This window comes from Eretmochelys imbricata, chromosome 6 (genome assembly GCF_965152235.1).
Source record: "Eretmochelys imbricata isolate rEreImb1 chromosome 6, rEreImb1.hap1, whole genome shotgun sequence".
Taxonomy (NCBI): Eukaryota; Metazoa; Chordata; order Testudines; family Cheloniidae; genus Eretmochelys; species Eretmochelys imbricata.
Genome location: NC_135577.1, coordinates 65,967,187 through 65,993,837, shown reverse-complemented (window position 1 = coordinate 65,993,837; position 26,651 = coordinate 65,967,187).

Below are 26,651 nucleotides of genomic sequence, written 5' to 3'. Positions count from 1 at the left end.
TGGGGATAGTAACGCTCAAGGTCCTTTGTCAAGTACTTTGATATCTATAAATAACCACTATTGAACTCCAAAGCACTCCAAACTCCATTTTTGTTTGTTTGTTTTGTTTGTTGTATTTTTAGAAGCGGCACTTGGGGTATTAGAGCTGTGTAGCGAAAGCTAATTCTGTCTCATGTAGGATTTTGGAATTAGATTTCACTCTGATTATGAAGGGAACTCTCTAAATTTTGAATTTCTCCATTAAAGGGAATGGAGCCCTGGCTCGGGGATGGTCTGAGTGGCTGGCTGCTCCAGGGCTACGTACCCTTGAAGCCTGGGCTACCAAGGAGCTGGGTGCACAAACTGGCAGCAAACCAGGCAGGGTTCTGTCAGAGCTTTTAGCAAAACTAGGAGTGGCTACAAAATGGCCCGAATAAAGCAATGCTCTGTTAGAAATTTTCTGTTCACCTTTAGTAATCAAGGTTCAGAGAGGTTCAGTGGCTTGGAGGAGATGCACTATGGCTTTGGAACCAAGAAATCTGGACTGTAGATTCAGCTCAGAGGTTTACTCGGGGTTTATTTTCTGCACTTTTTACCAACACTTAAAAGTGAAGCTAGATTGTGCATGTATAGCAAAGTTTTGTGTAGAGACCACATATATTTTTGTCAAGCTGTGCAGGGATCATGATTAGCTTAGGCCCTGCTGCTCATGCCTGTGATTGTTTGTTACTCTGGTGACCTGTTCATCCAGTGGTGTGTAGGTTGTCCTTTGTTTGTTTGTTTTTTTTAAGTATATGTTTACTGATCCTCACTAAATAAAAAAACAAGATGAACAGATAAACTTTGAAATCCCAACACAAACTTGGCTTCAAAAGCCAGTTAAGGTTGGTAAGGCACTTTTGCCAGGATAGCTTATTCCAATACAGAACCACACAACACTATAAAAAACAGAAATGATGTAGACAAATGCAAGTCATACATATAATTGTATTATAAGCTGATGTGTTAAACTACTTGTGATATAACTGAAAGCCCTTGCATGGGTGTAATTTATAAAGTTTTATATATGGAAAAGTCTAAAAATTGGGCAGTAACAGACTGCAGATCTCAGGGATGACTGAAGCGGTGATATTCTAAACAAAAAGAGCTCTCCACCATGCTCAGGGCTGTTTTCTTCACTTCAGGCTGACTCTATGGATGTTCCAAGCTTCATAGTGACACATAGACCAAATCCTGGAATGTTCTTATATAGCATCTCATGAAATAGCAATTGATAAATAGGATATATCAAGGGTTACCATAGTCGCTTAAGAAAATATTTAGATAGTATAAAGCAAGCCCCATAATTGGTGAGACAGTTGTGCTGTGATAAAATATAAATTTCTTGATGAGCATAAAAGCTAGGAAAGGAATAAATTAAGGACATCAGATTTTAAGTGATTGAGTTTTGTAAATAATGCTTGCGACGGATTCGGTCAGAGACCCTCTTGGGACTGCCACCTGATGTGCTGAGACTAACTCTGAGCCCTTTTCTTGGCCAGTTTGGGCCTCCAGAACCCTGTCTTGCTGAGCCAGACACACCAGTCTGCTCCAACACAGACCCAAGGTCTGAACCACACACCCCAAAGCTGCGGACTTAACTGAAAACAGCTTAAGAAGTGCTCCTGTCTCCAGCACCCAGATACCCAGCTCCCAATGGGGTCCAAACCCCAAATAAATCCATTTTACTCTGTATAAAGCTTATACAGGGTAAACTCATAAATTGTCCACCCTCTATAACACTGATAGAGAGCTGTGCACAGCTGTTTGTTCCTCCAGGTATTGATTACTTACTTTGGGTTAATTAATAAGCAAAAAGATTTTATTTAAGTATAAAAAGTAGGATTTAAATGGTTCCAAATAATAACAGACAGAACAAAGTAAGTTACCAAGCAAAATGAAACAAAACATGCAAGTCTAAGCCTAATACATTAAGAAACTGCATACAGTAAATCTCACCCTCAGAGATGTTCCAATAGTCTTCTTTCATAGACTAGACTCCTTTCTAGGCTGGGCCCAATCCTTTCCCCTGGTACAGTCCTTGTTCCAGGTCAGGTGGTAGCGAGGGGATTTCCTCACGACTGCCAGCCCCTTTGTTCTGTACCACCCCCTTATATAGCTTTGGCAGAAGGTGGGAATATTGTGTCTCTCTGGGTCCCCGCCCCACCTAAATAGAAAAGCTTCAGGTTTTAGATGGATTCCAGTACCAGGTGACATGGTCATGTATCCTGTGAGACCCGAAGCCTTCATTCTTCCTGGCCTGACTCACAGGAAGGCTTGCAAGTAAACAGAGCCATTTGTCATTATGCAAGGCACTGCATTTAGCCGTATGGAGTGGAAATCTAGCAACTGCATGAAAAAACTTGTACAGATACAGACAGACATCATCTTCCTTTCCAAATGCAAACAGATGGACATAGTACCAAAAGGACTGAAGGTAAAAAAATCCATTACAATCTACATACCACACAGACTATGCTGACAGCTTGCGCCACACGCTCTCAAAGAAACTGCAGAACGACCTGATCAACATCCTCTACAGCAAACAGGGAAAGATAAAGAATGAGCTCTCAAAAATGGATACTCTCATAAAAAAACAACCTTCCACACAAACTTCCTCGTGGCTGTATTTTACTAAAACTAGACAAGCCATTTACAACACACACTTTGCTTTTCTACAAAAGAAAAAGGATTCTAAACTACTACATGCCACAAGGGGCCACAGCAATGGTTCCCTCAACCCACCCAGCAATATTGTTAACCTATCCAACTATACTCTTAGCCCAGCAGAAGCAGCTGTCCTATCTCGGGACATCTCCTTCTGCCCCTCCACCCCCACGAACGTGATACAGTTCTGTGGTGACCTAGAATCCTGTTTTCGACTCAAGGAATATTTCCAAGACACCTCTGAACAACATACTAATCCACAGAGACCTCCCTACCAACACTACAAAAAGAAGGATTCTAGGTGGACTCCTCCTGAAGGTCGAGACAGCAGACTGGACTTCTACATAGAGTGCTTCCGCTTACGTGCACAGGCTGAAATTGTGGAAAAGCAGCATCACTTGCCCCATAACCTCAGCCGTGCAGAACACAATGCCATCCACAGCCTCAGAAACAACTCTGACATCATAATCAAAAAGGCTGACAAAGGAGGTGCTGTTGTTCATATTCCGACCTATTCATGATGACAAGAGGCTGCTAGGCAGCTCTCCAACACCACTTTCTACAGGCCATTACCCTCTGATCCCACTGAGAGTTACCAAAAGAAACTACAGCATTTGCTCAAGAAACTCCCTGAAAAAGCACAAGATCAAATCCGCACAGACACACCCCTGGAACCCCGACCTGGGATATTCTATCTACTACCCAAGATCCATAAACCTGGAAATCCTGGGCACCCCATCATCTCAGGCATTGGCACCCTGACAGCAGGATTGTCTGGCTATGTAGACTCCCTCCTCAGGCCCTACGCTACCAGCACTCCCAGCTACCTTCGAGACACCACTGACTTCCTGAGGAAACTACAATCCATCGGTGATCTTCCTGATAACACCATCCTGGCCACTATGGGTGTAGAGGGCTTCTAGACTAACATTCCACACAAAGATGGACTACAAGTCATCAACACTATCCCCAATAATGTCACGGCTAACCTGGTGGCTGAACTTTGACTTTGTCCTTACCCATAACTATTTCACATTTGGGGACGATGTATACCTTCAGATCAGCGGCACTGCTATGGGTACCCGCATGGCCCCACAGTATGCCAACATTTTTATGGCTGACTTAGAACAATGCTTCCTCAGCTCTCGTCCCCTAACGCCCCCACTCTACTTGCGCTGTATTGATGACATCATCATCTGGACCCATGGAAAAGAAGCCCTTGAGGAATTCCACCATGATTTCAACAATTTCCATCCCACCATCAACCTCAGCCTGGTCCAGTCCACACAAGAGATCCACTTCCTGGACACTACAGTGCTAATAAACGATGGCCACATAAACACCACCCTATACTGGAAACCTACTGATCGCTATTCCTACCTACATTCGCCTCCAGCTTTCACCCTGACCACACCACACGATCCATTGTCTACAGCCAAACTCTGCGATACAACAGCATTTGCTCCAACCCCTCAGACAGAGGCAAACACCTACAAGATCTCTATCAAGCATTCTTACAACTACAGTACCCACCTGCAGAAGTGAAGAAACGGATTGACAGAGCCAGAAGAGTACCCAGAAGTCACCTACTGCAGGACAGGCCTAACAAAGAAAATAACAGAACGCCACTAGCCGTCACCTTCAGCCCCCAACTAAACCCCCCCCCCCCAATGCATTATTAAGGATCTAGAACCTATCCTGAAGGATGACCCAACACCCTCACAAATCTTGGGAGACAGGCCAGTCCTTGCCTACAGACAGCCCCCCAGCCTGAAGCAAATACTCACCAGCAACCACATACCACACAACAGAACCACTAACCCAGGAACCTATCCTTGCAACAAAGCCCGTTGCCAACTGTGCCCACATATCTATTCAGGGGACACCATCACAGGGCCTAATAACATCAGCCACACTATCAGAGGCTCGTTCACCTGCACATCCACCAATGTGATATATGCCATCATGTGCCAGCAATGCCCCTCTGCCATGTACATTGGTCAAACTGGACAGTCTCTACGTAAAAGTATAAATGGACACAAATCAGATGTCAAGAATTATAACATTCATAAACCAGTCGGAGAACACTTCAATCTCTCTGGTCACGTGATTACAGACATGAAAGTTGTGATATTACAACAGAAAAACTTCAAAACCAGACTCCAGCGAGAGACTGTTGAATTGGAATTCATTTGCAAATTGGATACAATTAACTTAGGTTACCTTGCATAATGACTTGGCCACTCCCAGTCTCTATTCAAGCCTATTTCCCCTTGTTTTTTCCTACCCCCCCCCCCGACGTTCTTGTTAAACCCTGGATTTGTGCTAGAAATGGCCCAACTTGATTATCATACACATTGTAAGGAGAGTGATCACTTTAGATAAGCTGTTACCAGCAGGAGAGTGGGGTGGGGGAGAGAAACTTTTGTAGTGGTAAACACCCATTTTTTTTTTCATGGTTTGTGTGTATAAAAAGATCTTGTGTACTTTCCACAGTACAGATAAAGTGCATCCGATAAAAAGAGCTGTAGCTCACGAAAGCTTATGCTCAAATAAATTGGTTAGTCTCTAAGGTGCCACAAGTACTCCTTTTTCTATTTGCAACAAATTGTCCCAGTTGATGGGAGCCATCAAGATTCCAAACCACCTTAATGGCCCACGCTTTGCATTATTACAATAAGACCTCAGTTATTTGGTGTTTCTAGTTTGATACAAGAATGATACATTTAGTAGATTATAAGCTTTGTAATGATACCTTACAAGAGACCTTTTGCATGAAGCATATTCCAGTTATATTATATTCACTCATTAGCATATTTTAATAAAATCATATGGAATGCAACATCACAATGCTACCTTGTTTTCATTTATCAACTTTACCTGTGTGTGTGTGTGTGTGTGTGTGTGTGTTTGTTAAGGTCTATGTTGTGGAAAGAAATCTAGACATGAAAACGCCTCTTAGTTTTCTAGGCAATCCTCTGCTAACTGAACCATTATTCTCTACTGGGAAGGCTAATAGAGAGTATATCCGGCTGTAGGACCCTAAACAATCTGCTCCAGAGGTAGTTTCTATTCTGAGAGAGAGTCAGAAGTTTAACATCAGACCCTGTGGGTGGCTGCTGCTATGTAAGGGCATATCTATACTAAAAAGGGGTGTGGTTCCCAGCTGGAGGAGACATAACCACCCTAGCTCTCATCAAGCTAGTGGACTAAAAATAGTGCAACCATGGTGGTGTGAGTGACTTGCTGCCCTGAGTACATGACAAGAATGGGGGCGGGTGAGTCTTCCAGCTGTCTGTTACTCTGCTAAACATTCTTTCCCCTGCCTAATATGTGTGCTTGACCTACATTTTTTCACTATGTTACAAAAGCAGTTGCCTTTGGAAAGCTGCTGCTGTTTTTGTTACTTGTCAGCAGATCATGATTTTCATTCATTCAGCTCTGTTCCCCCAATGGGTTAGAGGCCGATCAAATGAAGGTGGTGGATTCCCAACCCATACTCTCAATAGGCTGCCAAACTTGTTGTCTCTAGTTTCTTCCTTTTTAGTCTTCCCCTTTGGAATGTACAAATGGGTTTGGCACTCTCTGCTTTCACACGAGCTAGGCTACATTTAGCTTTAATCAGTTATTAAATGACCACTTGAAAGGCATGAGTTCAGTGCAGCTGCACTCTGGGGCTAGGTCTACACTAAAACATTTTGCCAGCACAGCTGTGTCAGGAGGGATGTGGGGAAAAAAAACTGCTTTCCAGCCAACACAGCTATGCTGGCAAAGCCATCGTGGATTTGCTGCTTATACCGGCAAAAGAGCCTTTTGCCAGTATATGCTCAGTCTCCACTAGCATAGCTGTGCTGGTACAGCGTTTGTAGTTTAGATTAGCCCCTAGTCCATTTAGGACCAAGCCTGAGGCTACTTCATCATTATTAGACAATCAGTCTTCTCTGGAAGGCCTCATCCTTATTATAAACTTATACATGGTGGTGGCAGAGATCCACTTTCCCTGGGCTAGGTGGCTGCCAAGGCATGGAATGTTTTAGGCCACAGCCCCAGAGAAGTCATGGTCATGTGTTTGATGCCGCCTGACTAGTGCTCTGGTGATGGGCCTGGAGCGAGTTCAGTGGCTTTGGGTAAAGATGATGGATCCAAGTAGTATGGAGGAAGTGGGGCTTTAGAAAGGTGACTGCCCTGCTCCTTTCTTCTACCACCTGCAGGACTGCGGTAAGGGCTATCCAGTGTTCTTGGATATTTGCCAGTCCTTATATGTTAGAGGATGAAAACCAAATAGTGAGAACCATGGAATTCAACAGGCTTATAACTGAGCGGAGTTTGAGATATACCAGAAACGATAAAGTGGCAGCTGCTGCTAACTGCCCCTAGGCCTCCTGAGACCAGCCTCCTGATGGTTACTGACCTTGGAGAAATTGGGGAGGAGTATAAGTAGCTCTTATTTGCACCAGCCGTGACTGCTGGTCCTGGGATTCCTGCGAGTCGCCAACATCTGCTTTGCGAGATGTGGAGAAAGCTTAAGTACCTGTGTCCACTTCTTCCAGCCTAATCATTGAAATGGAAATGATGTGCAGGAAGTGAGGGTAAGGGGAAATGACAAGTATTTTGAAAAGTTTCAGAGTAGCAGCTGTGTTAGTCTGTATTCGCAAAAAGAAAAGGAGTACTTGTGGCACCTTAGTGACTAACCAATTTATTTGAGCATAAGAAAGGATATCTTTGTAAACATTTGATCCTCCACTTCCTTTCACCTTGAATAATCACTTACAGCAGTGCAGAATGTATAACTCAAGCCAGTCAAAAGGGCAGTAGTTTCAAATACCCACTTTCAGATGTAAATCAGCATGTAAGGTATAAGGCAATGAAGAGTAGGACTTGCACCGGGCAGGTTAGCAACTCTTTTAGGTAGGATAATTGAGATATTAGGAAATCTGGCATTCAGCAGTTGTGAGTATTGGGGATTACAAGAAGGAACTGAAGATCACGTTAAAGAAATTCCTATCTTAACTGATGAAATGTTTATTAAACATATAACTTCAGTACAAAGAATATTTTGGATCCCAAAACAGCAAGATTAATTAGTAGGGTATCAGCAATGCAAAATAATTTTACACATTAATTATGTCTTGTAATGTTGTAGGGAAGTGTTTTCCCCCCCCATATGGTGAAAAGAGGGAGAATTAAAAAAATTGTATTTTCAAGGCATTGTGTCCATCTTTCTAAATGTGCAAATGCAACACAAAATAGAGACTGTTATGGGGAACTCATTGAAAAAGGAATGTAATTTAATTGATATTCCATGACCATAATGGTTGATGTCTTTTACTATGCAAATTTACACTCAAGCTGTGACAGTAAATGTGATATCTTCTTTGATTTTGATGAAAGAAAGCAATGTTTAGATCTAAGATGCTCTGAGGCTAGATCCTGTGGTTTAGCCAAGATCTGGGCAAAGGAACAATTTGGGATGGGAAAACAAAGGTCCCTAGTGTAATTAGAGCAGCCTTCAGACTGCTCTATTTATGCTGTGCTGCTTCACTGAGATCAGGGGCATACAGTAGCATCCTGGTCCTGCCACTTTTACTAGCCCTACTCCCTGTGGCAGAGGCGGTGATGCAGGACCACCTTAGCAGCTCCTGTACTTATGCTGCTCAGTTCCATAGGGTATATAGCTGCTTTGCACCAACAAACCTACATAAAACAGTGTGTCTGAGAGTCCGGCCCTTGATGCTCAAGAAGAAGAGGGGAGAGTACCTTTTCATTCTTGCAGAATTAGTACAAAATTCAAATCTGCCACAGCTGAATGATTGTGTCCTTTTTCCTCTCTGAGTTTGTATTTTCTCTAGATGCTATGTCAATCTTGTGATTTAATTAGCGGTGATGGATGAAAATTCTTTGTTTAAATTATTTTAAGGGATATGATCAAATTGTACACTTCTTCCCACTAACTTTAATTAAATCGGAATGGAGTTGAATCTGTTTATAGTGAAATGATATCTTGTGAGGGTCCATGATCTCCCTTGTATCTTTCTTCTAATGTGTAAATATTTTAAAAATCCATTAACATGAGATATGAGAGCACCATAGAGTTGAGTTAGATCAAAAACTCAATTCTGAAGTTGCCCCCTGAAACTAGAAGGTAAAAATCATAGACTCACTCTCCCGCAGCACACACACTCTCTCCCCTCACCCCTGCTCCTTGTCACACACTTGCTCCTCCCTCCACTTCAGTTGAAAAGCGGCTGGCAATCTAGTAGGATGCCCATGGAACAATGGGATTGAGAAACCTGCATCATGGGATGCTATACCTGCCCCATGAGGCATTGCAAACCCTTTGCACCCTGTGGCTAGTTTCGTAGTGGGATAGCTACCCACAGCACACTGCTCTCTATTCCTATGCAAGAGCTGCTAGTGTGGGTGCACTCTGCCAACACAAGGAGCATGGTGTGAACACGCACCAGCACTTTAAGTAAAACGCTTTAATTTAAATGGCATAACTTCTGGTGACAAAACTCTGCAGTGTAGATTAAACAATCTGAATGAAATGATGTTGCTCAGCCATATTATGATATGCTGACAGCTGTTATTGTTGGAGGAGCCGTTTCCTAAATGCTAGCTAGCACAGGTGCTTGCTTTCTCCCGGCCCCTGGGGTGCTCAACCCCCTGCCCCCCACTTTGTCCCAGGTCTCACCCCCTTTCCCCCAAGTCCCCACCCTGTGGCTTCCTGGCCAGTTTTGCCCCCTCCCCTGAGTGGGCTCCATCCCTGCTCCTCCCTCCCCCTCCCAGTGCCTCCTGTATGCCACGGAACAGCTGATGGGAATGGGTGGTAGGTGCTGGGAGGGAGGGGGAAAACTGGCTGCTGGTGAGTGTTAAGCACCCTCTAATTTTTTTCCATGGCTGCTCCAGGGCTGGAGCACCCATGAAGTCGGTGCCTATGGTGGCTCATGCAATTAAGGGCTATCATTTGAAGGCCCTTTTCTTTAGCCACAGGTTTTCACAATGCAAACTGTTCAGTAGTGGAAGATCATTGCCATTCATTCACAGCTGCCAATACCCATTGCAATGAAAGGGACACAAGTGACGGGTCACTAAGCCAGCATGCAGTGATGAGCTCTGTTGTTTTCCATTGGCCTAGCTGATTCATATGAAGTAATACAACTCTATCTAAAAGAATAGATGATGCAAGAATAAGTGAGACCAAAGTGTTTGAGTATCTTATCATTCATATATCTGCAGCTTTGCATCAAAATTCTCTTTCCTCTTCTCACCCAGCCTCCACTATGGCACTTAGGCTGTGTCTATACTGCAGAGAGTATACCAGTCAATATGCTGGAGCTTAGATGCAGCCTGCTCTGACAGAAGGAGTTTTTCCATCAGTGTAGGAACACCACCTCCCCCCTTCCCCCACCCAAATTAGCTATGTTGACATTCTTCTATACTGGGGTTAATCAACACAGCTGTGTCAGTCAGGGAGGAGGGCTTTTTACACCCATGACTGAAGTAGTTATGTCAACCTAACTTTTAAGTGTAGATCAGCCTAAGATACCATGGTGATGGGCCTATTAGAAATAGCCAATTGGCAACACCGTAGTGAAAATCCACTGGTCTCTAAGCTATTTTATTTTCAGGGGAGGGAGGATTCCTCTCTGTCCCCCTTCCCTCAGAATTTAAACAAATTTTAAATAAAATTTCTCCCCCTCTGAAGGGCCTGTATTGGGCTGATCAACCTCTCAAGCAGAAGAGGACTAGCTGTGGCAATTCTCTCAGTAGGAACTGGTGGAGAGGACAACTGCAAAATAGAGATTTGGGTTCAAACTCTGCCCAAGTTCAGGTATATTTGGATCCAGGGTTTTGGTCAAACCCATCACTAAACTGAATAAAAACTTTAAAAAACTAAATAATGCTTCCAAACTGTAGCCTGGAAAAAAAAATGTTTTTGACCAAAACTATTTGGTAAATTTCTGTCAATTTGCAAATAGTTTGTTGACTTCCAATTGCATTTTTGGCAAATTAATTGTTTGTCCAAAAAATGTCTCCCAACTGATTTGGAGGTTTCTTGTGTCAGGCAGGACACTGGAAACTCTACTTCTGGGCAATCACAATAAAAAGCTGATCAAGTAGCCCTTTAGAAGCTGCACTAAGAGAACCTATGCCCAAGAGGACAGAGATTTAAACGTGTCCTTCTAGAGCCCATCTCTGGGGTGGGAACCCTACCACAATAGCAAGTATTATGTATTGAATCTGGGGAACATCTTCAGGCAAGTTCTACAGTACGAAATTTCTACTAGATACTTGCAGGTCATTCTCATTAACAACGTAGGCTTTAAGAAGACTCCTGACGGGCCAAGAACTTATGTTGTCTGCTGAAGTCAAATTATGAAATACATCAGACACCATGAACTTCTCTATTTCATTTCCCCAATGAGGAAAACAAACCCTAGATTTTTCAGGCGTTGGAGGCACAAATTGGCCGTAGAATCAAACCAGAGTATTGCTACTAGATAGGCTAGCTACAGAAAGCTGTTCTCCAGTGAGACTAACCAATTTATTTGAGCATGAGCTTTCGTGAGCTACAGCTCATCCGATGAAGTGAGCTGTAGCTCACGAAAGCTCATGCTCAAATAAATTGGTTAGTCTCTAAGGTGCCACAAGTACTCCTTTTCTTACTGTGGTATATGTTGCTATGACACTGAAAGGAACATAGGATTTGCTATACTGGATGAGACCAGTCGTTCAACAGTGGCTAGTACCTGATGCTTCAGACGAAGATTCAGGGTCCCCTGCTGTAGGTAGCTGTGGGATAATCTTCCTCAGGGATGTTTCCTCCTACTCCCCAAAAGGTAGAGGTTGTTTTATGCTCTGAAGCATGAGGGCCCTACTACAGATCCTCAAAGTCTTTTCCAGGATTGACCTACATAACTTTGTGTCATCTGCAAATTTTGCTACCTCAGTGCTCATCCCCTCTTCCAGATCATTAATTAATACATTAAATGCCACTTGACCTGATGTGGAAAGTTGAGGCACCCCACTATTAGCTTTTTTCCATGATGACAATTAACCATTTATTTCTATTCTTTGTTTTCTGTCCTTAGACGGTTTCTGATCCATGATGATACTTTGCCTCTGGCATCATAACTAACTACTTAGTAACATTAGTAGTCTCTTATGAGGGAATTTGTCAAAGACCTTCTAAAAATCTAAATAAATTATATCAACCAGTTCTCCTTTATTCATTGTTTTTTATTGAGACAGTCAAAGAATTGTAATAGATTAGAGAGGCATGATTTTCCTGTGCAGAAGCTGTGCAGGTTAGACCCTTTTCTATCATGATCTAAGTGTTTTATAAGTCTATTTTTAATTATCAGTTCGACCAGTTTATTAGGAAGATAAGTCAGGCTCATTGGCCTGCAGTTCCCCAAATCACTTCTAGAGCCTTTTTAAAATAATGGGTACATTTTCTACTCTCCAAGCCTCTTGAACAATAGATGATTTTAATGAGATTGCATATTTCTACTACCAGCTCAGCCACTTCATACTTGAGTTTTTTCTGAAATCTTGGATGTATAAAATCTGGGCCTGCTGACTTGTTGCTTTTTAAATGATCAGTTCATTCCAGGACCTTCTTTTTTGGTAGCTCAATCTCTGATAGTACTGTCTCTCTGTTGTTGAGCTTGATGTTAGCTCAATTTATCATGTCTCATGAAATGAAATATCTTCTCTTGGTTGAGAGTGCTGGTCTCTCCCCCTATGAAGATCTGCTCCCGCTTGAGATTTGTGATCCCTTCTTCTCTCCCTGAATGCCTCCACTTGCTGGGAATCCTCTTCTGCCTGCTTTTGGTTGAAGTACTGAAGGAGGAGAACCTATAATGTCAGGAACTATATTTTGACATTTTATTGTATGTCAGGAGTAAGATCAAAAAAGTCCCCCTCTGAAAGTCAGCGTGTTTCTTTTTAAGGGACTCTTTTGAGCGGCTGGCAGTGATCACAGTGTGAGATCACAGATCGGTTTTGTGTGACTCTGTCAGCCTCTTGCAACTGTATTGCAGTCAAAAACATCCTTTTATAATTGACAGTGCCTGCAAAAGCCCAGTAAAATGCAATCTAATAATCTCACAAAGAAGGGAGTGGAATAACTCCCATCCTAATAGCTTGTGCTTTGCCTACACAGGTGTCAAGGTTCCTTTCCCAGTCTGAACTCTAGGACGCAGATGTGGGGACCTGCATGAAAGACCCCCTAAGCTTATTCTTACCAGCTTAGGTTAAAAACTTCCCCAAGGTACAAACTTTGCCTTGTCCTTGAACCATATGCTGCCACCACCAAGCGTTTTAAACAAAGAACAGGGAAAGAGACCACTTGGAGACGTCTTCCCTCAAAATATCCCCCCAAGCCCTACACCCCCCTTTCCTGGGGAAGGCTTGGTAATAATCCTCACCAATTGGTACAGGTGAGCACAGACCCAAACCTTTGGATCTTAAGAACAATGAAAAATCAATCAGATTCTTAAAAGAAGAATTTTAATTAAAGAAAAGGTAAAAATCACCTCTGTAAAATCAGGAGGGTAAATACCTTACAGGGTAATCAGATTCAAAACAGAGAATCCCTCCAGGCAAAACCTTAAGTTACAAAAAGACACAAAAACAGGAATATACATTCCCTCCAGCACAGCTTATTTTACAATTTTATTTTATTTTATATATTTTTATTTATTTTATTGGGGCCGGCGACTTAAAAGGGCCCGGGGCTCCGGATGCCGCTGCCACTATGGCAGCAGCGGCGTCCGGAGCCCCAGGCCCTTTAAATCAACATGGGAGCCCTGGGCAGCGCGGGCCAGCCGGACTGGAAGGGCTGGCCGGGGGACGCTGACCCCCCCAGCCCTGCCCCTTCCACCCAAGGTCCCGCCCCTTCTGGGGGCCAGAGCCACCCCGTACCGGTAGGTGGCCTCAGTTACTTTCCCCCTGCCTCTAGGCAAAACCTTAAGTTACAAAAACAGGAATATACATTCCCTTCCGCACATCTTATTTTACCAGCCGTTAAACAAAAGGAAATCTAACGCATTTCTAGCTAGATTACTTACTAACTTAACAGGAGTTGTGAGGCTGCATTTCTGATCTGTTCCCGGCAAAAGCATCACACAGACAGACCAAAGCCTTTGTTCCCCGCCTCCAGATTGGAAAGAAACTTGTCCCCTCATTGGCCATTTTAGGTCAGGTGCCAGTGAGGTTACCTTAGCTTCTTAACCCTTTACAGGTGAAAGGATTTTGCCTCTGGCCAGGAGGGGTTTTATAGCACTGTATACAGAAAGGTGAGGTTACCCTTCCCTTTATATTTATGACAACAGGTAATTTAAAAAAGCCATAATAATACTGTAGCAAAAGGGGTCTGGAACCCATTACAGGTACTGTAATCTGTTATGAACACAGAGCATGAAGTAATTGGGGCCAATCTGGTTATCTCCCCTCTCTTAAGATTGTTCCATTATCGTCCCCAGTGCAAGGGAGGAGAGTATTTAAAGATAGTGGCATATAAAATCCTTTTATCCACAGAATGTCCTCTCATATTCCTTGACTCAATCTATCCCTCTTTCAAATATCAAAAGTCGTGGTCATGGGAAGGCTGGAGGAAAATAAGCAGCTGGTAACCTTCCTAATGGGCAGGAATGCACACTGAAGTCTCCATTGAATTCAGCAGCGCTGTGGAAGCTTGCACTCGAATTGATAACATTTGTGTAGAGTACAGTTTGAGCTTATAGTGTAGCTGGATTTAATGATGTGAGATATTACTCATGCTAAATTCTCTATCAACACCAAACAGTGTGGTGCATATACACCAGGACTAGTTTTTAAATGGGCTTCACTCATTCTTAAAAAAAAAAAATCATGTCCAAGCAAAGACATTGATAGAGACGGGCCTGAGCTGCAAAATTTAGGCATAAGTACCAATGGGGGTTTGGGGATTCTAGTTGGCTCACACATAAAGTGAGGCCCTAATTGTAAAACTTGGATCTGGATTCAGGTCCAGTTTGTAAAACTTAGATCTGGGTCAGGATTTCAGACTTCCCAAGAACTGAGGGGAGTTTGGATATGAATATATTTGTTTCAGGGCTTGGTTGCAAACTCTCCTCCATTTCGGTTGCTTTGGGATTCTGTGTCAAACCCAGGACCCTCTCTGGATATAACAGCTGGTTTTTCAGAAGGCAAGCTGCATTATGTTATAACACATCTGTTAGTGTAACTACTGAGAGCATCTTCGTTTTGGATTGATCGCAATTTTGTTGTGTATATATAATGTTTTACAGACAGTAAGCTAATATAGTGGAAATATTTGGTATCCTGTCAAGATGTTTTTAGCCCCAAATTTAGGTTTTGTTAAAATGAACAGGATCTGAGAAAAGTTATTCATGATGTAATTTTACTAACTTTGATAGAAAGAATGAGGCCTTATATGATTTTGTGAGTATGGCACAATCCAAAAATCTGATCCTAATCCCAATTTTTGCCTGAAATGTAGGGGAAGTTTGGATCTGGATTTGAATCCAAACTCTCTTGTTTGGCTTTATCTGTCTAATAGTCTTGAAGGAGACCCTGAATCCAAATACCTCCACATTTGGGGAATTTCAGATCTGAACTTCAAGGCCTTCTCTAATTATTGACAAGATTTTAATGAAATAAAAAAAACAAAGCTGCATGACTACAATAACTTGAATTAACTCCTAGACTACTTAGTAGTGATGTTAGTCAGCTGAGATCTATGCTGGACGTGAAATGCTTTGAGTTCTCCGTTTTCATACAGGGTGAGTGGGATGGGAGCCATTTTTTCCCCTTCTTTTTTAGTAAAAGTTAAGTTTGGAGGAATACTAATTAAAGACCACAATTTCAGACTCTGTCTGAAAGCACAGCCTGCAGCAGAGCCAATCTCTGCCTCCGAGCCTGATTGGCTACAGGACCCGAATGACTGGAAGAGTCAGCAGACCAGCTCTTAAGTCCAGCAGCAGAGGCGATTCAGCAGCTGCTTGAAGCATTTGCCCATGACTGGGATAGCGCTGTCTCCTATGCCTGCTTATTCCAACCTCTCCTCTGTGTTGCCTCACTCCAGGTAACCCAGGTCTGACCCTCAGCTGTGAATCCTGACTTTGGCTCTGATGCTGGTTCAGGCTCTAGTACCTGACTACCAACTCCTGCTCCAACCATTGGGCATGACTCCTGCTCTAACTAGTGGGCATGACCATCCACATCCTAGTCACGGGCTGATGTTTGCCTTGCCTCTATTTGCATGCACACAATTTACATGTAAAGCTGGCTTGCATCTGCAAAGAGCAGGTGCACACAGTATAAAAAGAAAAGGAGTACTTGTGGCACCTTAGAGACTAACCAGTTTATTTGAGCATGAGCTTTCGTGAGCTACAGCTCACTTCATCAGATACATACCGTGGAAACTGCAGCAGACTTTATATATACACAGAGAATATGAAACAATACCTCCTCCCACCCCACTGTCCTGCTGGTAATAGCTTATCTAAAGTAATCGTCAGGTTAGGCCATTTCCAGCACAAATCCAGGTTTTCTCACCCTCCACCCCCTCACACAAATTCACTCTCCTGCTGGTGATAGCCCATCCAAAGTGACAACTCTTTACACAATGTGCATGATAATGAAGTTAGGCCATTTCCTGCACAAATCCAGGTTCTCTCACTCCCTCACTCCCCTCCAAAAACCCACCCCCATACACACACAGACTCACTCTCCTGCTGGTAATAGCTCGTCCAAACTGACCACTCTCCAAGTTTAAATCCAAGTTAAACCAGAACATCTGGGGGGAGGAAAAAACAAGAGGAAATAGGCTACCTTGCATAATGACTTAGCCACTCCCAGTCTCTATTTAAGCCTAAATTAATAGTATCCAATTTGCAAATGAATTCCAATTCAGCAGTTTCTCGCTGGAGTCTGGATTTGAAGTTTTTTTGTTTTAAGATAGCGACCTTCATGTCTGTGATTGCGTGACCAGAGAGATTGAAGTGTTCTCCGACTGGTTTATGAATGTTATAATTCTTGACATCTGATTTGTGTCCATTTATTCTTTTACGTAGAGACTGTCCAGTTTGACCAATGTACATGGCAGAGGGGCATTGCTGGCACATGATGGCATAAATCACATTGGTGGATGTGCAGGTGAACGAGCCTCTGATAGTGTGGCTGATGTTATTAGGCCCTGTGATGGTGTCCCCTGAATAGATATGTGGGCACAATTGGCAACGGGCTTTGTTGCAAGGATAAGTTCCTGGGTTAGTGGTTCTGTTGTGTGGTATGTGGTTGTTGGTGAGTATTTGCTTCAGGTTGCGGGGCTGTCTGTAGGCAAGGACTGGCCTGTCTCCCAAGATTTGTGAGAGTGTTGGGTCATCCTTTAGGATAGGTTGTAGATCCTTAATAATGCGTTGGAGGGGTTTTAGTTGGGGGCTGAAGGTGACGGCTAGTGGCGTTCTGTTATTTTCTTTGTTAGGCCTGTCCTGTAGTAGGTAACTTCTGGGAACTCTTCTGGCTCTATCAATCTGTTTCTTTACTTCCGCAGGTGGGTATTGTAGTTGTAAGAAAGCTTGACAGAGATCTTGTAGGTGTTTGTCTCTGTCTGAGGGGTTGGAGCAAATGCGGTTGTATCGCAGAGCTTGGCTGTAGACGATGGATCGTGTGGTGTGGTCAGGGTGAAAGCTGGAGGCATGCAGGTAGGAATAGCGGTCAGTAGGTTTCCGGTATAGGGTGGTGTTTATGTGACCATTGTTTATTAGCACTGTAGTGTCCAGGAAGTGGATCTCTTGTGTGGACTGGACCAGGCTGAGGTTGATGGTGGGATGGAAATTGTTGAAATCATGGTGGAATTCCTCAAGGGCTTCTTTTCCATGGGTCCAGATGATGAAGATGTCATCAATATAGCGCAAGTAGAGTAGGGGCTTTAGGGGACGAGAGCTGAGGAAGCGTTGTTCTAAATCAGCCATAAAAATGTTGGCATACTGTGGGGCCATGCGGGTACCCATAGCAGTGCCGCTGATCTGAAGGTATACATTGTCCCCAAATGTGAAATAGTTATGGGTAAGGACAAAGTCACAAAGTTCAGCCACCAGGTTAGCCGTGACATTATCGGGGATAGTGTTCCTGACGGCTTGTAGTCCATCTTTGTGTGGAATGTTGGTGTAGAGGGCTTCTACATCCATAGTGGCCAGGATGGTGTTATCAGGAAGATCACCGATGGATTGAAGTTTCCTCAGGAAGTCAGTGGTGTCTCGAAGGTAGCTGGGAGTGCTGGTAGCGTAGGGCCTGAGGAGGGAGTCTACATAGCCAGACAATCCTGCTGTCAGGGTGCCAATGCCTGAAATGATGGGGCGCCCAGGATTTCCAGGTTTATGGATCTTGGGTAGTAGATAGAATATCCCAGGTCGGGGTTCCAGGGGTGTGTCTGTGCGGATTTGATCTTGTGCTTTTTCAGGAAGTTTCTTGAGCATATGCTGTAGTTGCTTTTGGTAACTCTCAGTGGGATCATAGGGTAATGGCTTGTAGAAACTCGTGTTGGAGAGCTGCCGAGCAGCCTCTTGTTCATATTCCGACCTATTCATGATGACAACAGCACCTCCTTTGTCAGCCTTTTTGATTATGATGTCAGAGTTGTTTCTGAGGCTGTGGATGGCATTGCGTTCCGCATGGCTGAGGTTATGGGGCAAGTGATGCTGCTTTTCCACAATTTCAGCCCGTGCACGTCGGCGGAAGCACTCTATGTAGAAGTCCAGTCTGCTGTTTTGACCTTCAGGAGGAGTCCACCTAGAATCCTTCTTTCTGTAGTGTTGGTAGGGAGACCTCTGTGGATTAGTATGTTGTTCAGAGGTATTTTGGAAATATTCCTTGAGTCGGAGACGTCGAAAATAGGATTCTAGGTCACCACAGAACTGTATCATGTTCCTGAAAAAGCACAAGATCAAATCCGCACAGACACACCCCTGGAACCCCGACCTGGGATATTCTATCTACTACCCAAGATCCATAAACCTGGAAATCCTGGGCGCCCCATCATTTCAGGCATTGGCACCCTGACAGCAGGATTGTCTGGCTATGTAGACTCCCTCCTCAGGCCCTACGCTACCAGCACTCCCAGCTACCTTCGAGACACCACTGACTTCCTGAGGAAACTTCAATCCATCGGTGATCTTCCTGATAACACCATCCTGGCCACTATGGATGTAGAAGCCCTCTACACCAACATTCCACACAAAGATGGACTACAAGCCGTCAGGAACACTATCCCCGATAATGTCACGGCTAACCTGGTGGCTGAACTTTGTGACTTTGTCCTTACCCATAACTATTTCACATTTGGGGACAATGTATACCTTCAGATCAGCGGCACTGCTATGGGTACCCGCATGGCCCCACAGTATGCCAACATTTTTATGGCTGATTTAGAACAACGCTTCCTCAGCTCTCGTCCCCTAAAGCCCCTACTCTACTTGCGCTATATTGATGACATCTTCATCATCTGGACCCATGGAAAAGAAGCCCTTGAGGAATTCCACCATGATTTCAACAATTTCCATCCCACCATCAACCTCAGCCTGGTCCAGTCCACACAAGAGATCCACTTCCTGGACACTACAGTGCTAATAAACAATGGTCACATAAACACCACCCTATACCGGAAACCTACTGACCGCTATTCCTACCTGCATGCCTCCAGCTTTCACCCTGACCACACCACACGATCCATCGTCTACAGCCAAGCTCTGCGATACAACCGCATTTGCTCCAACCCCTCAGACAGAGACAAACACCTACAAGATCTCTGTCAAGCTTTCTTACAACTACAATACCCACCTGCGGAAGTAAAGAAACAGATTGATAGAGCCAGAAGAGTTCCCAGAAGTTACCTACTACAGGACAGGCCTAACAAAGAAAATAACAGAACGCCACTAGCCGTCACCTTCAGCCCCCAACTAAAACCCCTCCAACGCATTATTAAGGATCTACAACCTATCCTAAAGGATGACCCAACACTCTCACAAATCTTGGGAGACAGGCCAGTCCTTGCCTACAGACAGCCCCGCAACCTGAAGCAAATACTCACCAACAACCACATACCACACAACAGAACCACTAACCCAGGAACTTATCCTTGCAACAAAGCCCGTTGCCAATTGTGCCCACATATCTATTCAGGGGACACCATCACAGGGCCTAATAACATCAGCCACACTATCAGAGGCTCGTTCACCTGCACATCCACCAATGTGATTTATGCCATCATGTGCCAGCAATGCCCCTCTGCCATGTACATTGGTCAAACTGGACAGTCTCTACGTAAAAGAATAAATGGACACAAATCAGATGTCAAGAATTATAACATTCATAAACCAGTCGGAGAACACTTCAATCTCTCTGGTCACGCAATCACAGACATGAAGGTCGCTATCTTAAAACAAAAAAACTTCAAATCCAGACTCCAGCGAGAAACTGCTGAATTGGAATTCATTTGCAAATTGGATACTATTAATTTAGGCTTAAATAGAGACTGGGAGTGGCTAAGTCATTATGCAAGGTAGCCTATTTCCTCTTGTTTTTTCCTCCCCCCAGATGTTCTGGTTTAACTTGGATTTAAACTTGGAGAGTGGTCAGTTTGGACGAGCTATTACCAGCAGGAGAGTGAGTCTGTGTGTGTATGGGGGTGGGTTTTTGGAGGGGAGTGAGGGAGTGAGAGAACCTGGATTTGTGCAGGAAATGGCCTAACTTCATTATCATGCACATTGTGTAAAGAGTTGTCACTTTGGATGGGCTATCACCAGCAGGAGAGTGAATTTGTGTGAGGGGGTGGAGGGTGAGAAAACCTGGATTTGTGCTGGAAATGGCCTAACCTGACGATTACTTTAGATAAGCTATTACCAGCAGGACAGTGGGGTGGGAGGAGGTATTGTTTCATATTCTCTGTGTATATATAAAGTCTGCTGCAGTTTCCACGGTATGTATCTGATGAAGTGAGCTGTAGCTCACGAAAGCTCATGCTCAAATAAACTGGTTAGTCTCTAAGGTGCCACAAGTACTCCTTTTCTTTTTGCGAATACAGACTAACACGGCTGTTACTCTGAAACCTGACAGTATAAAAATAGTAACACCTCTGTGCACCAGTTGCAATTTGTACCTGCAACCTCCATTTGTCTGAGAATTGTTCCAATCAAGGTATTAGCATGGGCACAATGTGGGAGCAAGAGAGCGTGGGGGTATAGGCATGTGTGCACATAGAGTTTTGCAGTTGCACCAGTGGAAGCTGCAGGACATGGATTTAACCCTAAAGCCATATTCATGCTGCAGTTAGACCCATGATTTGTGTAACTGCTTGTGGACATGACCAGCTTAACTGGCTTCCAGTTATATGGCTTGGTTTGTGTCAACAGAACAGCTCTTCTGCCATCACAACACCTAGTACTCTGCCTAATTGTATTTTTTTAAGAATACATTCTGGGCAGCTTTCCCGGAGTGCCCCAGGAGCTCTTGTCAGCAGTAAGGGCTATGGGCATTTTAGCAGGCTCCTTCTGCCTCTGATCGGAGGACTTCTTACTCCAAACCCATAATCCCCCGTGCTGCAGGAGTCACAGTGGCCATCTGGTATCATGGATCCTTCCTTCAGCAGGAGTTTGCCTGGGACTGGTAAGCATCCGAGTGTGTGTTTGTTTGCTTGCTGAGGAAGTATCCGAGCCTGTGTTTGCTGGGAGGGCAGTGTGACAGCCTGAGTGAGTGTCTGATTGGCTGCTAGCCTGCAGGGGGCGGGCATTAGGGTGTCTGTTTGTTTGCGTCAGGGAAGCCTGGCTGTTTAAAAATAGCCAGAGCTTCGCGAACCAGCTGAGCGGCGGCGAACCAGCAGAGCAGCTCACAGCAGGAGTTTGCCTGGGAGTTCACCTGGAGTGAGCCCAGTGAGGCTTACGTCTTGCAAACTGCTCTGAGGAAGCTCATAGTAGGAAGGTGATATGGAAGGGGGGGGTTCAGCTGTTGTGACCTGCACTGGATGTGCAATGTTTGTCTTTCTTCCACAGGACAGAAGCGACTTTGTCTGTACAAAGTGCAAGCTGGTCTCCATATTGGAAGAGAAGATTGAAGGTCTGGAGCAACAGATAACGACCCTGCGTTGCATACGAGAAACTGAGGATTTTCTAGACAAAACTCAGGATAGGCTTCTAGGGGCACAAAGCTCTAAAGATATAGAACAGGTTGCACAGAGGAGCCAAGAGGCCAGTGAAGAAGCTTGGCAACATGTGACCTCCAGAAGAGGTAAGCGAAATGTCCGGGTTCCAGTAACACAGACACAGGTAACTAACCGCTTTCATGTTCTCTCCGCAGGTACCGTTGCGGAGAGTGGACCAGATGATATGTCTGGGGCGAGAAAGCAGAAGGAGACTCCGCTGGTTGGAAGGCATGAGATGCGATGTCCTGAGGTTGGTGGTTCCACGACCACCACTCCCAAGAGGAGAAGGCGGGTGGTGGTGGTCGGGGACTCTCTCCTCCGGGGGACTGAGTCATCTATCTGCCGCCCTGACCGGGAAAACCGAGAAGTCTGCTGCTTGCCGGGGGCTAAGATTCGCGATGTGACGGAGAGACTGCCGAGACTCATCAAGCCCTCGGATCGCTACCCCTTCCTGCTTCTCCACGTGGGCACCAATGATACTGCCAAGAATGACCTTGAGCGGATCACTGCGGACTACGTGGCTCTGGGAAGAAGGATAAAGGAGTTTGAGGCGCAAGTGGTGTTCTCGTCCATCCTCCCCGTGGAAGGAAAAGGCTTGGGTAGGGACCGTCGAATCGTGGAAGTCAACGAATGGCTACGCAGGTGGTGTCGGAGAGAAGGCTTTGGATTCTTTGACCATGGGATGGTGTTCCATGAAGGAGGAGTGCTGGGCAGAGACGGGCTCCATCTTACGAAGAGAGGGAAGAGCATCTTTGCCAGCAGGCTGGCTAACCTAGTGAGGAGGGCTTTAAACTAGGTTCACCGGGGGAAGGAGACCAAAGCCCTGAGGTAAGTGGGAAAGAGGGATACCGGGAGGAAGCACAGGCAGAAATGTCTGTGAGGGGAGGGCTCCTGCCTCATACTGGGAATGAGGGGCAATCAACAGGTTATCTCAAGTGCTTATATACGAATGCACAAAGCCTTGGAAACAAGCAGGGAGAACTGGAGGTCCTGGTGATGTCAAGGAACTATGATGTGATTGGAATCACAGAGACTTGGTGGGATAACTCACATGACTGGAGTACTGTCATGGATGGTTATAAACTGTTCAGGAAGGACAGGCAGGGCAGAAAAGGTGGGGGAGTAGCACTGTATGTAAGGGAGCAGTATGACTGCTCAGAGCTCCGGTACGAAACTGTAGAAAAACCTGAGTGTCTCTGGATTAAGTTTAGAAGTGTGTGCAACAAGAGTGATGTAGTGGTGGGAGTCTGCTATAGACCACCAGACCAGGGGGATGAGGTAGATGAGGCTTTCTTCCGGCAGCTCACGGAAGCTACTAGATCGCATGCCCTGATTCTCATGGGTGACTTTAATTTTCCTGATATCTGCTGGGAAAGCAATACTGCGGTGCATAGACAATCCAGGAAGTTTTTGGAAAGCGTAGGGGACAATTTCCTGGTGCAAGTGCTAGAGGAGCCAACTAGGGGGGGCGCTTTTCTTGACCTGCTGCTCACAAACCGGGTAGAATTAGTGGGGGAAGCAAAAGTGGATGGGAATCTGGGAGGCAGTGACCATGAGTTGGTTGAGTTCAGGATCCTGACGCAGGGAAGAAAGGTAAGCAGCAGGATACGGACCCTGGACTTCAGGAAAGCAGACTTCGACTCCCTCAGGGAACGGATGGCCAGGATCCCCTGGGGGACTAACTTGAAGGGGAAAGGAGTCCAGGAGAGCTGGCTGTATTTCAAGGAATCCCTGTTGAGGTTACAGGGACAAACCATCCCAATGAGTCGAAAGAATAGTAAATATGGCAGGTGACCAGCTTGGCTTAACGGTGAAATCCTAGCGGATCTTAAACATAAAAAAGAAGCTTACAAGAAGTGGAAGGTTAGACATATGACCAGGGAAAAGTATAAAAATATTGCTCGGGCATGTAGGAATGAAATCAGGAGGGCCAAATCGCACCTGAAGCTGCAGCTAGCGAGAGATGTCAAGAGTAACAAGAAGGGTTTCTTCAGGTATGTTGGCAACAAGAAGAAAGCCAAGGAAAGTGTGGGCCCCTTACTGAATGAGGGAGGCAACCTAGTGACAGAGGATGTGGAAAAAGCTAATGTACTCAATGCTTTTTTTGCCTCTGTTTTCACTAACAAGGTCAGCTCCCAGACTGCTACGCTGGGCATCACAAAATGGGGAAGAGATGGCCAGCCCTCTGTGGAGATAGAGGTGGTTAGGGACTATTTAGAAAAGCTAGACGTGCACAAGTCCATGGGGCCGGACGAGTTGCATCCGAGAGTGCTGAAGGAATTGGCGGCTGTGATTGCAGAGCCATTGGCCATTATCTTTGAAAACTTGTGGCGAACCGGGGAAGTCCCGGATGACTGGAAAAAGGCTAATGTAGTGCCAATCTTTAAAAAAGGGAAGAAGGAGGATCCTGGGAACTACAGGCCAGTCAGCCTCACCTCAGTCCCTGGAAAAATCATGGAGCAGGTCCTCAAAGAATCAATCTTGAAGTACTTGCATGAGAGGAAAGTGATCAGGAACAGCCAGCATGGATTCACCAAGGGAAGGTCATGCCTGACTAATCTAATCGCCTTTTATCATGAGATTACTGGTTCTGTGGATGAAGGGAAAGCAGTGGATGTATTGTTTCTTGACTTTAGCAAAGCTTTTGACACGGTCTCCCACAGTATTCTTGTCAGCAAGTTAAGGAAGTATGGGCTGGATGAATGCACTATAGGGTGGGTAGAAAGCTGGCTAGATTGTCGGGCTCAACGGGTAGTGATCAATGGCTCCATGTCTAGTTGGCAGCCGGTGTCAAGTGGAGTGCCCCAGGGGTCGGTCCTGGGGCCGGTTTTGTTCAATATCTTCATAAATGATCTGGAGGATGGTGTGGATTGCACTCTCAGCAAATTTGCGGACGATACTAAACTGGGAGGAGTGGTAGATACGCTGGAGGGGAGGGATAGGATACAGAAGGACCTAGACAAATTGGAGGATTGGGCCAAAAGAAATCTGATGAGGTTCAACAAGGATAAGTGCAGGGTCCTGCACTTAGGACGGAAGAATCCAATGCACCGCTACAGACTAGGGACCGAATGGCTAGGCAGCAGTTCTGTGGAAAAGGACCTAGGGGTGACAGTGGACGAGAAGCTGGATATGAGTCAGCAGTGTGCCCTTGTTGCCAAGAAGGCCAATGGCATTTTGGGATGTATAAGTAGGGGCATAGCGAGCAGATCGAGGGACGTGATCGTCCCCCTCTATTCGACATTGGTGAGGCCTCATCTGGAGTACTGTGTCCAGTTTTGGGCCCCACACTACAAGAAGGATGTGGATAAATTGGAGAGAGTCCAGCGAAGGGCAACAAAAATGATTAGGGGTCTAGAACACATGACTTATGAGGAGAGGCTGAGGGAGCTGGGATTGTTTAGCCTGCAGAAGAGAAGAATGAGGGGGGATTTGATAGCTGCTTTCAACTACCTGAAAGGGGGTTCCAAAGAGGATGGCTCTAGACTGTTCTCAATGGTAGCAGATGACAGAACGAGGAGTAATGGCCTCAAGTTGCAGTGGGGGAGGTTTAGATTGGATATTAGGAAAAACTTTTTCACTAAGAGGGTGGTGAAACACTGGAATGCGTTGCCTAGGGAGGTGGTGGAATCTCCTTCCTTGGAAGTTTTTAAGGTCAGGCTTGACAAAGCCCTGGCTGGGATGATTTAACTGGGAATTGGTCCTGCTTCGAGCAGGGGGTTGGACTAGATGACCTTCAGGGGTCCCTTCCAACCCTGATATTCTATGATTCTATGATTCCTGTCACTGCAGGTTGTCTCCAGCTTATCGATTTTCATGCTTGACAGTCTGGAAGCAGAGCAGGGCAGAAAAGGTAACAGCCTTCAGAGCACTCTGAGGTGAGACCTGAAAAGGAGATTGAAGTTTGTGCCTGATTCAACCTGAACTGTGAGAAGTCCAGACTCTGGGCCTGGCCAAGTTCCCTCCACTCGTGGGACAAAGTTGGGGTTGTCTGGGGACCAGTGTGCAATCAGTGAAGCTTTTACCAAGTGGGGTTTCCTTGGTTTTCTATAGAAAGAGCTGTTACCATACAACAGGGGGGATAAACATTTCAAAATAATTAATAACATTTTTAAATTGCACAAACTGGTCCAAAAAGCTGGGTCAAAGTGCAGCTATGCTGCTTGCCTACAGCTGATGGGTCCCAATTGGTGGTGGTTCTCACTGCGCTCAAAGTACCAACAGGAAGCAGATTTGTGATTTTGGGGCTGGTAAGAGCCACCAGTTTGGGACATGAGGAAATAGAAATCATTGCTATTGCACAGGGGGTGCTGGTGACAGGAGATAGGGCTAGAATGCAGCCTTGCATCTGTGGCCTTGGACCAAATGGTGCCAATGTCTCCAACACCACTTGCATTGTATAAGCTGGGAACAAATGGTCATGCTGCTAACACCCCAGCCAAATTACCTAAATACATTAATTGACTGTATAACAGTGTCCTTATAGATTTTGAATACTCTATTTGTATGAGCCGTAATGAGGAAATGGGTCATATGCATTTGTAGGGTTGAAGGGCCCTAATTTATCATCCTTGTTGGCGGAAAGGTGAAGGATTAAGTGGGTAACAGTGAGAACTCCCTCTTGCTCCTTGGGAGTATTCCTCCAAGTTAAGGTTGAGTCACGTTGTGGTGCTACTGTGGAAGGGAAGCTTGCAGAGTTGTTGCTTGGTCTGTGGACTTCCTTTTATGCAGCTATCACTCCAGCTTCTTTCCTGGCAAC